At 47.5% G+C, this 8,973-nt stretch overlaps 1 long non-coding RNA gene across 1 annotated transcript; it reads right to left on the bottom strand.

Annotated features, from left to right (window-relative positions):
* Positions 1 to 5,035: 5,035 nt before the first annotated feature.
* LOC138667418 (uncharacterized) lies at positions 5,036 to 8,442 on the bottom strand. Its single transcript, XR_011318750.1, has 3 exons — positions 8,132 to 8,442; positions 5,723 to 5,770; positions 5,036 to 5,137 (listed from the first exon to the last, which is right to left on the bottom strand). It is a non-coding gene; the product is annotated as an uncharacterized lncRNA (long non-coding RNA).
* Between the last annotated feature and the right edge of the window lie 531 nt (positions 8,443 to 8,973).

Genomic DNA, 8,973 nt, shown 5'->3' with positions numbered 1-8,973 from the left:
GAACAACCCGCAAACGAGCTGGATAGATCATGGAGTATATGATATTCCGGTCTCTCAGTTGTTTCTTGTTTTCCATGAAGCGTGCTAGTTGTTTCTGAAGCTCCATTGAGAAATCCGGAAAGATCGAGATCGTGGCATTATGAAATTTGATAGGGCTCCTCTGCCGCGCCAATCGTAGAATGGTATCTCTATCCTTGCAATTAAGAAGGCGAGCCAGAAAGGGCCTTGGTGGAGCCCCGGGAGGGAGGGGCCTCACGGGCACCCTATGAGCCCTCTCCACGGAGAAGGTTGAGGAGAATTCACCTCCCAAGGAAGTTTTAAGCCAGTCCTCCAGAAATTCCTCCGGTTGTTGACCCTCTGATCGTTCTGGTAGACCAATAATTCGGATATTATTCCGACGCAGTCTATTCTCTAGGTCATCTGCTTTCTGTTTCCAAGCATTTATAGAGCCAGCCACTTTTGTCAATTTAGTCTCCATGGGAGCAATGGTGTCTTCCACCTGTGACACTCTCGTCTCCACCTCCGTGATGCGTCCGCCCATAGTTTTCATGTCGTGCCTTAGGCGGCCTGTTATGACCTGGTGGTCAGGACAATAATGGACCTGGTGGTTAAGAGCACACGGAATGACCTGATAGTTACTGATAATAAGGACGAGCTCTGGGACGTGGGAACTCTGCTGACCGCAATCCCTAATCCTATCAAACACACTAGAAATAGCCGTGGATTGCGCCTAACGCTCCCTATGCAACTCGGCACAGCCTAAGAAACTAGCTAGCCCTGAAGTTAGAAAAATAAAGCCTACCTTGCCTCAGAGAAATTCCCCAAAGGAAAAGGCAGCCCCCCACATATAACGACTGTGAGTAAAGATGAAAATACAAACACAGAGATGAAATAGATTTAGCAAAGTGAGGCCCGACTTACTGAACAGACCGAGGATAGGAAAGGTTACTTTGCGGTCAGCACAAAAACCTGCAAAAAGACCACGCAGAGGGCGCAAAAAGACCCTCCGCACCGACTCACGGTGCGGAGGTGCTCCCTCTGCATCCCAGAGCTTCCAGCAAGCAAGACAACAAATTAAATAGCAAGCTGGACAGAAAAATAGCAAACCAAAGAAATACAAGCTGGAACTTAGCTTCTGATGGGAAGACAGGTCACAAGAACGATCCAGGAGTGAACAGACCAATACTGGAACATTGACAGGTGGCCTGGAGCAAAGATCTAAGTGGAGTTAAATAGAGCAGCAGCTAACGAATTAACCTAGTCACCTGTGAAACTCAGAAACACCCACCAGAGGAAGTCCATGGACAGAACCAGCCGAAGTACCATTCATGACCACAGGAGGGAGCCCGACAACAGAATTCACAACAGTACCCCCCCCTTGAGGAGGGGTCACCGAACCCTCACCAGAGCCCCCAGGCTGACCAGGATGAGCCAAATGAAAGGCACGAACCAGATCGGCAGCATGAACATCAGAGGCAAAAACCCAGGAATTATCTTCCTGACCATAACCCTTCCACTTGACCAGGTACTGGAGTTTCCATCTCGAAACACAAGAATCCAAAATCTTCTCCACCACATACTCCAACTCCCCCTCAACCAACACCGGAGCAGGAGGATCAACGGATGGAACCACAGGCGCCATGAATCTCCGCAATAACGACCTATAGAACACATCATGGATGGCAAAAGAAGCAGGAAGGGCCAAACGAAATGACACAGGATTGATAACCTCAGAAATCTTATACGGACCAATGAAACGAGGCTTAAACTTAGGAGAGGAAACCTTCATAGGAACATAACGAGACGACAACCAAACCAAATCCCCAACACGAAGTCGGGGACCCACACAGCGCCGGCGGTTAGCGAAACGTTGAGCCTTCTCCCGGGACAATGTCAAATTGTCCACCACATGAGTCCAAATCTGCTGCAACCTATCCACCACAGTATCTACACCAGGACAGTCTGAAGACTCAACCTGCCCTGAAGAGAAACGAGGATGGAAACCAGAATTGCAGAAAAACGGCGTAACCAAGGTAGCCGAGCTGGCCCGATTATTAAGGGCGAACTCAGCCAACGGCAAAAAGGACACCCAATCATCCTGATCAGCAGAAACAAAGCATCTCAGATATGTTTCCAAAGTTTGATTAGTTCGTTCGGTTTGGCCATTTGTCTGAGGATGGAAAGCCGAGGACAAAGACAAATCAATGCCCATCCTAGCACAAAAGGATCGCCAAAACCTTGAAACAAACTGGGAACCTCTGTCAGAAACGATGTTCTCCGGGATACCATGTAAACGAACCACATGCTGGAAAAATAATGGCACCAAATCAGAGGAGGAAGGCAATTTAGACAAAGGTACCAAATGGACCATCTTAGAAAAGCGATCACAAACCACCCAAATGACCGACATCTTTTGAGAGACGGGGAGATCCGAAATAAAATCCATAGAAATATGCGTCCAGGGCCTCTTCGGGACCGGCAATGAAAAAAGCAACCCACTGGCACGAGAACAGCAGGGCTTAGCCTGAGCACAAGTCCCACAGGACTGCACAAAAGAACGCACATCCCGTGACAAAGACGGCCACCAGAAGGATCTAGCCACCAAATCTCTGGTACCAAAGATTCCAGGATGCCCAGCCAACACTGAACAATGAATCTCAGAGATAACTCTACTAGTCCATCTATCAGGGACAAACAGTTTCTCCGCTGGGCAACGGTCAGGTCTATCAGCCTGAAATTTTTGCAGCACCCGCCGCAAATCAGGGGAGATGGCAGACAAAATTACCCCCTCTTTGAGAATACCCGCCGGCTCAGGAACACCCGGAGAGTCAGGTACAAAACTCCTTGACAGGGCATCAGCCTTCACATTCTTAGAGCCCGGAAGGTACGAAACCACAAAATCAAAACGGGAGAAAAATAATGACCATCGAGCCTGTCTCGGATTCAACCGTTTGGCAGACTCAAGATAAGTCAAATTCTTGTGATCTGTCAAGACCACCACGCGATGCTTGGCTCCTTCCAGCCAATGACGCCTCTCCTCGAATACCCACTTCATGGCCAACAATTCACGATTACCAACATCATAGTTACGCTCAGCAGGCGAAAACTTTCTAGAAAAGAAAGCACATGGCTTCATCACCGAGCCCTCAGAACTTCTTTGCGACAAAACAGCCCCTGCTCCAATCTCAGAAGCATCAACCTCAACCTGAAACGGAAGCGAAACATCTGGCTGGCACAACACAGGGGCAGAAGAAAAACGACGCTTCAACTCCTGAAAAGCCTCTACAGCCGCAGAAGACCAATTGACCACATCAGCACCCTCCTTGGTCAAATCAGTCAACGGTTTAGCAACAGTAGAAAAATTAGCGATGAAGCGCCGATAAAAATTAGCAAAGCCCAGGAACTTTTGCAGGCTCTTCACAGATGTCGGCTGAGTCCAATCGTAAATGGCCTGGACTTTAACAGGGTCCATCTCGATAGTAGAAGGGGAAAAAATGAACCCCAAAAATGAAACCTTCTGAACTCCAAAGAGACACTTTGACCCCTTCACAAACAAGGAATTCTCACGAAGGACCTGGAACACCATTCTGACCTGCTTCACATGAGACTCCCAATCATCCTAAAAGACCAAAATATCATCCAAATACACAATCAGGAATTTATCCAGGTACTCTCGGAAGATGTCATGCATAAATGACTGAAATACTGATGGAGCATTGGAAAGCCCGAATGGCATAACCAGGTACTCAAAATGGCCCTCGGGCGTATTAAATGCTGTTTTCCATTCATCGCCTTGTTTAATACGCACAAGATTATACGCCCCTCAAAGATCTATCTTGGTGAACCAACTAGCCCCTTTAATACGAGCAAACAAATCAGACAGCAATGGCAAAGGATACTGAAATTTGACTGTAATTTTATTAAGAAGGCGGTAATCAATACAAGGTCTCAAAGAACCATCCTTCTTGGCCACAAAAAGAACCCTGCTCCTAACGGTGATGACGACGGGCGAATATGGCCTTTCTCCAAGGATTCCTTTATATAACTCCGCATAGCGGCGTGTTCTGGCACAGATAAATTGAACAATCGGCCCTTAGGAAACTTACTTCCAGGAATCAAATTAATTGCACAATCGCAATCCTTATGAGGAGGTAGGGCACTGGCTTTGGGCTCATCAAATGTAAGTAATAAATTACTTGGCACTCAGGAAATCTTGTTGCAAGATAAGAAATTAGTTTATTCAGTGCATCCAGTTCCAACTATTAAACGTTTTCGGTCTTAACAACAGACCTTCATCAGAAATAGTTTTTATGGAATACTGTAACACATGTATAAAAAACATAGGAGAACACTTTTAGAGAACACGCATGATGCACAGAGCAAATGCAGGTGTAACACATATAGCTCGAAAAGATCAATTAAATACATCACTGGTTGTATGGCAAATAACAGCAGTGGCGGTCTAAAAGATCCGGACTGGTGTTCCGTGAGTCACGTTCAGGAGATGCAATAGACTGTGAGCGTGTTAAGGAAAAAAGTGAGAGTATCAAGTCCATATCAGGTGACTGAGCGAGTAGGCTGCATAATGACCACCCCCAAAGGATACAGAGAGTGCGGTGACCTCCCAAGACACGGGGTCACCGGGCTGAGGTGCAAGGTAAGGTGCCTAAAAATATAAAAACACGTACATATGAGTACACACACTAATGCCATTGTATAAGTATCGTATAGTGATACTGAACTGAAAGGTCCTGTTAGGCCTGCCAGACTGATAGACCAATCCTTATGTGTGACCACCTAGAGCCTAAGCCAGTCAGTAAAGGGGATATCTATCTGAACACACGCAGTGCCAAATGTGTGACCCGAGTAGTATGAGTCCGAATGCCCCAATGTAATACCTGGAAGACGTAATAAAATATATGAGGGCAATCAGAGGAGCCAGCGTCAGGTAGGTACCGGGACCAGAAAGCGCCTGGAAAAAACAGTAGGGAGGAGGACTATGACATGTAGTATAATATAGGCTCACTAGTGTGAAGCAGGGACGCGCTCCTACTACAACCGCCATTACCTGAGAGTCTGGAGGAGGAGGAGAGGAGAAAGCGCTGTACGGAGCGAGATGCTCGCAGGGGCAGTAGCGCTGTGGAAGAGAAGGAGCAAGACGTAAGTGACAGGGCCTAGGAGGGGGCGGGAGAGACGAGCGCTGCTATAGGCGGACATAACAGATACCTGGGTTCTCAGAGGACATCGGCGCCGAGCTGCAGGGGTCGCAAGGTTCCCGGGACTGGTGACAGGCAGCGGCACTTCCGGGTTTTAAGTGCGCGCTGCCTGGTAGTCACCTGACCAGTCGCATCACCAGAGACATGTGACCGGGTAGGTAGCGCGTGCGCAGAGAGGACACCGGCCAGAGACGCACTAGAGAGGGATGCAGTACCTACGGTGCCTGCGCGCAAGAGGGAGAGCCATCCAGCTCTGTGTGTGATGATAGTAGCTGTGTGTAGGCAGGGCTGCAACGTAGGGCAGACTGGAAAGTGAAGGGAACACCTGGTCAGAGAGATGGAGCTGCGGAGCAAGGTTAAGGATAAAGTGGGGAAGCACTCAGTACGAAAACTGAACTGACCATGACACAGAGAGAGGGGCCCTACATGGTGGTCACACAGAGGGGCGATAAAGAGAAATGGGTAACACTCTCTATCAAAATTGGCATAGTGCAAAAATACTGTACCATATGGGATAAGACCAGTGCTCAGTGCGTGAGGTGTGATTAGCGATTCTGTAGAGAAAAGACAAGAAACAGTTAAAAAACATAGCACAACCAGTCAAATGAGGTCAATGCATCTAATAAATGTACTAAACAACATACACAGTATATTACAAAAAAGCTGAGACATCGTAATCCCTGTTTAATCCCTTTGGTTCTAGAGTCTGTAGTGTGTAAATCCAATATGCTTCCCTCTTTTGGAGCAATTTGGTACGGTTTTGGCCCCTCCTTGGGATGTCGACCTGTTCCAGAACCTGGAACCGGAGTTGGGAAATGCTGTGATTCTTTGTGGAAAAATGGTGCGGGAGGGGGAGGTGCGTTTTGTTGCATCGGATGGTGGATTTATGTTGGGCCACCCTGTCCCTCACTGTTTGTGTGGTCTCGCCCACATAGGCCAGACCACAAGGGCATTTTATAAGATAGACTACAAAAGTGGACTCACAGGTGTAAAAACCTCTTATGGGAATGGCTTTGCCAGTATGTGGGTGAAACACAGAGGGCCCCTTTTGTACGTTGCTGCACTGGAGACAGTTTAGGCAGGGGAATGTACCGCGTCTCTGGGTTTGTAGGAAAGTTTGTTTGGGGACCATCGTGCCTGGGCCAACATCTGCCTTAACTAACCTATCCTTAAGGTTCCTAGCTCGCTTAAAGCATGAGAGGAAAGGCACTTGGAACTCTGCAATTGTAGGGTAACTTTTGGCTAAGATGTTCCAATGTCTCCTAATGGTAGACTGCACTAGGCCAGAGAAAGGGTGGAAAGTGGAAACAAAGGGGATTCTCTTTTGATTATCCTTGGGTTTGCTGTGTGATAAATTCCGTCTGGCATCTGTCAGTACCCCATGGGGATAGCCCCTATCAGTAAATTTACGTTCCATCTCTGTAAGCCTAGTTTTTTTTATATTCTCATCGGAGACAATTCTGTCCACCCTGTGAAACTGTGATTTGGGTATGGAGTTCTTTATGGAGGGTGGGTGGCAGCTGGTAAAGTGCAAAAGACCATTGCGATCTGTCGGTTTTGTAAACAAATCAATAGCCAAGTGACCCTCCCTCTCCTTGTATACCAGGGTGTCCAGAAAGCTAATCCTATGCGTGTCCTGTTGTATAGAGAATTTGAGTTCAGGCCAGATACTGTTGATGTGTTGGTCAAACGGCAGTAGTGATTCAATAGGACCATCCCACACGCAAAATATATCATCGATATATCTCCGCCAAACCCTACAGTGAGCCATGAATAGGGGATGATTGTATACAAAATCACTTTCAAAGGCCGCCATGTATGCTATTGCGTAAGGGGGCGCTACGTTCGCGCCCATTGCTGTGCCTTGTTGTTGGGCATAAAAAGTGTCCTGAAACATAAAGTAGTTTTCCTTGAGTACCAAGCCCAAGAGGTCGGCACAGAAATGGCGGATTTTGAGATCTACTTTGTTCTCACTCAGGAGTCTATCTGTAGCTGCTAAGCCCTTCTCATGTACTATCGAAGTATATAAGCTGGTGACATCCCAGGTAATCAGCAGGGAGGAGGGGGTCATGGGGCCCAAAGACTTGATGACTTGAATAAAGTCATTGGTATCCAGCAGGAAGGAACGTGTGGTCTTAACTAGTGGATTTTTTCCAGGACCATCGATAGTGGTGATAAGACCGAATCGGTCAGGGATACGATTGGTCGGCCTGGTGGTTTAACTAGTCTTTTATGTATTTTGGGCAAAACATAAAATATGGGAGTGATGGGGTCCCTTTTGATGAGGAAATCCCTCATCTTACTATCGATAGTACCAGCTTGGAAATGGAAATCTAAGACTGGCGCAATTTTTTGGACTAGTTGATGCAAGGGGTTATGTGGTATTACCTTGTATACCGTGGTGTCCCCCAATTGTCTGAAGACTTCTTCCAGATAGTCAGATCTATCCATATCCACCGTCGCCCCACCCTTATCAGCTGGTTTAATTATCAAAGACTTATCCGACGATAGTTGCTCCAGTGAAAGTCTCTCTGGTTGTGAGAGATTAGTGTGGAACTGGAACTTTCCCCGGTCCATGTCCCGAGTCAGTATGTGGATATCTCTCTCAACAAGGGAAACAAAAGTTTCCACCGGTGGGTTGGACCGCGGTGGCATATAGGAACTATGGGTCCGTAGCCCCAGATTGTGGAGTTCAAGCAGAGTCTTGTCCTGTCTTGATGAATTCAAAGCCGGGGATTGCTCTGAGAAGTGGACACGTAGTCTGAGGTTGCGATAGAACCTCTGTAGATCTATGTTGAGTTCAAAGGAGTTGAACTTGTACATAGGGCAGAACGATAGGCCCTTTTGAAGTACCGACAGTTGATGTGTGTCCAAGTTTTTAGAGGAGATGTTAACTACCAGTGGGAGGTCCTTACCTGTGAGCGAGTTGCCATCTGGTTTCTGGGTTCCACGGCGACATTGGCCCCCCCGCCTCGTTTTCCCTTTTGGCGGCCGCGGCTGTTCCCTAAAAAAGAAGAATGGGAGGTGGAAGAGTTTGAGGTTCCGAGCCTGCCGTCGATGGAACCAGAAGAGCTTAGCTGTGTCGCCTGGTGGAATGCCGAGTATCTCGCCACTGGTAGACTCGGTTCTGTAGGTAGTCCTCGGTGTCTCGCAGAAACTTTGATCTTTTTCTCTTTTCTAATTCTGCTCTGTGTGACCGTAATAATTCTTGGTTCTTCGTCTTGAGTTCCTGGAACTCCTCCAGGGGCATGGTGCTGGTCAGTTGACTCTCGATGGCGTTTATTTGTGCATTTACCGTATCCAGGTTCTTTTGGAGATAAGAGAGGGTTAAGGTCATCAGGTCTGCTGAACATTTGTTCAGAATGTGTTCAAACTTTGTACAGTAATCTTTGTCCTCCCTGAAGAAGGTGGGTTGTAAAGGGACTCTTAGGCCCCGCGGGATCCCCTGGACTCGGAGGTACTCAGCTATTGTGATGATGTGAAGTTCTAGGTTAACTGCTCTTCTGGACTCACGTTCCAAGTCGCGATTCTTGAGCTCTTTAGTAGGAATTTGAAGGAAGTCGCTGGGTGCGGTTACTTTGGAAAGAATTTCCGCTGCTTCTGCTGCGTTGAAGGAGAAGGTCTCATTCGACATCGTCCGAGGTGCTCGTGTAAGGATAAGGCAAGTAGCAATAGTACACACGGCACTCAGGGCTTCTTGGCGGTGCTCAAGTTAGGTATCCAACCCGTCAAATGTAAGTAAATTACTTGGCACTCA

This window comes from Ranitomeya imitator, chromosome 2 (assembly GCF_032444005.1).
Source record: "Ranitomeya imitator isolate aRanImi1 chromosome 2, aRanImi1.pri, whole genome shotgun sequence".
Classification (NCBI taxonomy): Eukaryota; Metazoa; Chordata; class Amphibia; order Anura; family Dendrobatidae; genus Ranitomeya; species Ranitomeya imitator.
This window is presented reverse-complemented; position numbering and strand designations above follow the sequence as displayed.